Here is a 5,820-nt window from a genome sequence, read left to right as displayed (position 1 = left end):
ATGCTTCTGTTACATTCTTTTTTCTGTCATTTTTTTTTTTGTTTTTTTTTTCTATTCTGTTTCTGAAAGTGAGAGTTCCTTTGAACCAGTGGGTTGAATGTGATTAAGGTAGAGAATCCATTTTCAATAACTTAAGCATTTCCCCATGTAGGCATAAAAATGGAAAAAAATATCCCCATGTAGGGAAATAGAAATCAGGAAGATTTCAAGTGTTTTTACACAATTTGGCTAAAAATAAATAAATTATATTAATGTTCTAGTTGAAGATTCTCTTCAACCCATTTGGACATACAAGCCTACCTAATTCCAACTGGTGGTGGGTTACAAAACCAAGAATCCAACTTTTACAAAATCGTGATATGTAGCACCTAATTATACTATTATTCCACCCCAACCAATCAACAAGTGACATCAATTGATAGTTCACACAAACCCATTCCAAGTGTAATGAATTTTATTTATTGCTCATAGCTTAACATCATTTTAACCAACCCATGACCTATTTTTAATCAATGGTAATGGAATTTTTTCAATGAATGTTAGACCTAGTCGCCAAACTAATGGAAATAGCCCACTCTATATGTTAGGAATAGGAGGGGAGGGGGTCAACAATGGGTCGATTACCTTATCCTACTTTTTTCTTTTTCATTTTCTTTTCTTTTCCTACCAATATCTTTTACTTTTTGAAGTTAAGTGGTCATAGAAAGGACTGTTGTCATAATTACATTCAGTGATAAACACCAACTAGTTTAAGTCAATTAAAGTTCTTGTGATTTTTTTTATTCAAACAGACTTATAATCACATTTTTTTGATTGATATTGTTGCACATTTACAAAGAATCATCACACAATCATTATATTTATATTATTTGTTTAATTGCACTTCAAACAATCAATGTAGATGAAAGTATTATAGTTTATAGATTTTGTTATTTATCCAAATTCATCGCACCCTCCTTGCAAATGTGTTATCCATCCAAAAAGTTTGTACTCGCTTACAGATGATGTCCACCAAAGTAATCCAATGGCACAATGTTAGTGGAACAATAAGCTAGGAAATAAGAAGTTATGATAGTGTAGTCAGAATTAACAAGGGTATAATAAGGTAGAAGAATATTTAAAGATTGGGAGAAACACAACAAGTTAGTTAAAAATTAGCAGAGTGCTTAATTAATCCTAAGCAGTAGTAACACAAGATAGAATAGTATTAGACCCAAGGCTATATGATTTTGGCTAAGTTATTCCAAATACAATAAAGTTTCAATTATTAGGTTCTACTTAATATCTTCTCATTAAATATATATATATATATTCAAAAACATTTAGTTGAATCAAATTAAATTAAACATAGAAGATTTTAGTTTATACAAGAGAAATAATATCTTTTGTCATGAAGACATGGCTCAATAATGGAGCTTAACTCTTAAAAAAAAAAGTATCAAAATTAGAAAAAAGTTAAAACAAAGGTGTGAATTCTAGAGAGCATTTAATTAAAGATATCACTATTTAAATTATGTGTTAAAAAAACTTCACATTAGCAAAAATTTAAAGTTCTTGATTTTATTCCTCTTGATGTAATATTAAATATCACATCATGAGTTACACTCAGAAAAAAAATAACTTGAATTCAATCCAGGACAAAGTTGGTCTGCCACAATACTATCTATGCCAAAACTGAAAACATATAATAAATGAATTTGGTAGTCACTTATGTTGCAGACATGTTTAGAATAGAAGATTTCATTTTAGGATTATACTTGTTGATTTCATGTAAATTATTTGAATTCAAGGTAACATTGTATTTGATAGAGTTGTTGTTTTTTTGTTTTTTTTTTATTTTTAAATTTATCCTTAAATAGCCCAAAAAATAAAATTTAAAATCCTTATCCACACACACACACACACATATATATATATATATATATATATAGGTTTTTGAAATGGAATTTCAAATCACTGAAAAATCACATGTAACAATGACATTTATTTATTTATTTGATCTAAAAGAACATATGAATGAATGCTTGAATCATACTAGTTTCCTAACTTGCTAATGCTGGTCCCTCACCTTACTAATGAAGGGTTGGTCTTACCCTTTGTAGTCTGTAAGAATCTTGTCAGGGAGGTGAATGCTCTTGAACATGGTCAAGTAAAAGTATGTTCAAAACTACAACTTTCAGGGCATCATATTATTGTTGTGAAGATATATGCATGGGTGCAGGTAGCTGTGTGTTGGGGACAGCTTTTTCATGATGCATGGGAGAGTCCCCATGGAATTTGGTAGGCTAGAAAGTCTGCATGTGTGCAACTAAGCTGACAAGATGGGTTGTGGTTGATATTTTTTTGTCTTATTGCTAGTGCCAAGGCCCAACCCTGCATGAACAGCATGTGCATCACATGTGATGAGCAGAAAGTGATAAGAAAGAGGTAGAATTTCAACTGCAGTGTACTCAAAGCCTACTACTCATACCCCCAACCCAAGGGGGTAAAGAAGCCATACATGAGGGACTTTAGGTTTCATATTTGATATGATCTACAGCAAAAGAAAACAGCAGCACCAACATAAGGAGAATTAGAAGTGTCTGCCATGCCATGCCATGCAATGAAACAGTCTTCTGCCTAACCTCTACCTTTCTGAGACCTCTGCTGCAGACTGCCCCTGTGAGTCTGTGTGTGTGTGCTGCTTGCTCCACCACATAATTCTGCATGGGCACACACTCTCCCATGGAGACCACAATCAGAGGGCCACCTCCTACACATTTGCACTCACTCACTCACTTGATCACACATCCCCAGTTGTACACACATACAGTCTCACACCTGAGCTTCTTCATTTTTAACCCCTCCAGTATCCCTTTCCAGCTGGCCCCTATCTCAACCCACAAGGTGAAATGAATGAGCACGATGTTTTGGTTTCTGTTTTGCATAGCCCCCTCTCTTTCCCACTATGAAGTAGCTGAGTGCACATCCCACTTGGCTAGAGCCAAGAGTCATTTGATTGCCCCAAGACAGCCTACAACTGTTCCTTTCTGGCACCCATAATCTAATGAATGGCTGCACTGCCTTGATCTGCGTGTGAGTGGTGGAACCATGCAGGCGGCTACCTTTCTAAACCCAGCAATACTGCTCCTCCTCGAGCTCTGCGTCAGACAAAACAATTCCACTCCCTTCACTCACACACATGGAAAAAGGAAAAGGATCTGAGATTTCAACCATGGCTGGATTTGTGTAAAAATGGGGTAGATGGAAGTACAGATTTTCCCTTTCAAACCTTCCAAACTCATGTATTTTATTGAAAGTCTGGAAGGTAACTGTTGAATATTGTGAACATGATTGGAATGGATTCTCAAGCCATGAGATGCTGACTGTGGTGATTGAAAGTTGGTTGTATATTTTGAATACAGTTGAAGGCATACAAATTTGATTACAATGATTTTAATTGCAGTTGAGCAATTTATATGTTTTAGGAGTTACATTTGGCATAGTAATGACAAATTAAAAAATATGTAATTGGAAAGAGTATTTGCATATGGATCTCTTGAAAATTCTTGACATAACATAAAAAGAAAAAAGAAAAAGACACAAAAAAAACAATTGTGGAGTTTTCTTTTGTGTAAAATAAAAATTTACATATAATAATTATTGTTATAAGTGTAGACCACTAGATCCTTTCCTTGACATCTTAACATTTTTTTTGGTAAGATATATTTTTTTAATAGTTAGTACATCAAGTCACCAGAGATTTTAACCAAAGAAAACTTGTTGCTTTGGAAATATTATTAAGTATGGTAATTATTTCTAGTATTTTTTATTTTGTGGATTGTAAGCACTTTCTGCATCTTAGCACGTCTATTTGGATATTTTTATGTTTGTTAATTTATATATACACATGAGTTTATACACATATTATAAAATTTGACTGTTGTATGATATATCAAAAGTATAATTTTCTATTAGGCTGTATTATTATTTGTTGAATTAAAATATATCAATAAATAAAAATTATTAAAAATTTACTAATAAGATTTTATCTAGTAAAAAGAGAATAAGGAGACATTTCTTATTACTATTTTACAGATAAAATTTTAATCTTATTTTTAAAATTTGAAAAGACAAGAAGATTCTAAATAGTCAAAACTTAAATTCCAGAGATAAAGATAATATAATTAGAGACACCAATAATTTTAAAAATTGAGCAATAAAACTTGGTTTCATGTGTATAAATAAATAGATAAATAAATGAATATATGACCATGTATATTTATATTTTTTAAAAATAGAACTAAAATTAGTACAAGAATATCTTGATATAAAAATATCATATTAGATTATAAAAAAACTAAACTACATATAGAAAACTTGATAGAATTGTATACTAAGTGGGAGCTTAATACAAAATTGATTACATTTACTTATTATGTAATTGCAAGTGGATCCACTCTTTGATAGTCTAGTTTCTTTGATATTCAAACTTTATATATTTATTTTGAAAGGAATCTATATTTAATCTTATAGTTTGAATTATTATTGTACTTTATTATTTATTATTTGCTAAAATAGATCAATAATATATTAATTTTGACCTTCTTATAGAGAATATATATATATTTAGTGGTGAATGAACTAATGGATCAATTTATAAAGTAAATAGAGCAGAGATAAATTTTAAAATAATATATATATATATATATATATAAAATTAAATAGTTAATTTTATGATATTTTTATGAGATTTTTTTAGTAACAAGAAATCTATTCTATGATCTTATTAACAGTTTATATTATAAGAAAAATACCACCTCAAAATTTGGTAAAATCATTAATTTCAAGTTTTTTTTTTTTTTTTTTTTTTTTTTTTTTTTTTTGCAAAGTTTAATTAATTTGACCATTTATCTATATCTTGTTTTAAAAATCGTATTAATTTTTTTTGAGATTCTATTTTTTTTAATAATTTATATGTTTTTATGTTAATATTGATATAAAATATATTTAAATATCTTAAAAAATTTATTTTTGTCTTATCATTTTTATTTTCATAAGAAATATTCACATTCAATTGTGAATATTTGAAGTATTTGTAGATGATTAGTAGATTAAAAACTTAGCAAAAAAGTTGACAATATGTTGCATATGTTAACTACTTGATTTACAAGTTAGTCACATGTTGTATATGTTGGAAGTTTGCCTTGCAAATTAGACATATGTTAGATGACTTATACAATATCACTATGTATCACTTACTTAGATAGTATATAGAAGTAAGAGTGCAGCCTTCACTATCATCAATTCCTTTCATGTTTTTAATCTAGTTTCAAGAGTTTGTAGTTTTTTTCTTATTAATAATAGTCACTTTAGTTTTTTTTTTTTTGTTTTTTTTTTAATATATCTAATTTGTCATCCTTTTGATGCTATCTTCTTTTGACCCACTTTTTACTTCTTTAACAATATTTTTCAATTTCTTATTATTGACAAATTCACAAGAGTGTACATGTAATATCACAACTCTATCTTTTCTTGATTACGAATGGATTATCTCTTTTTCTTGATAAAACATAAGCATATTAGAAGTTGTGAATTATCCATTTTTAAATAACAATTTTTTAGAATTTTCTTTGTTTTCAATTCTTCTCTTCAACTTATATCAAGTGATATTAAACATCTTATTTTCTATGGTATTATTATGGCAAAAATTATTAAAAATAATATAATGATACAAATGCAAGAAAAAATAAACGAATTAATGGTTGATATGCATTAATTCAATTTACAACCATAAGAAAAAAATATGATTGACTTGAAGTAAAGATATGAAGATTATTG

The 5,820-nt window shown here is 28.9% G+C and overlaps 1 long non-coding RNA gene across 1 annotated transcript; it reads right to left on the bottom strand.

Moving 5' to 3' along the window:
- Positions 1-1,971: 1,971 nt before the first annotated feature.
- Positions 1,972-2,872, bottom strand: LOC149988355 (uncharacterized). The gene is made up of 2 exons (XR_016504903.1): positions 2,631-2,872; positions 1,972-2,373 (listed from the first exon to the last, which is right to left on the bottom strand). It is a non-coding gene; the product is annotated as an uncharacterized LOC149988355 (long non-coding RNA).
- Between the last annotated feature and the right edge of the window lie 2,948 nt (positions 2,873-5,820).

The sequence above is a fragment of the Physcomitrium patens genome, chromosome 9 (assembly GCF_059467195.1).
Source record: "Physcomitrium patens ecotype Gransden chromosome 9, ASM5946719v1, whole genome shotgun sequence".
NCBI lineage: Eukaryota > Viridiplantae > Streptophyta > Bryopsida > Funariales > Funariaceae > Physcomitrium > Physcomitrium patens.
This window is presented reverse-complemented; position numbering and strand designations above follow the sequence as displayed.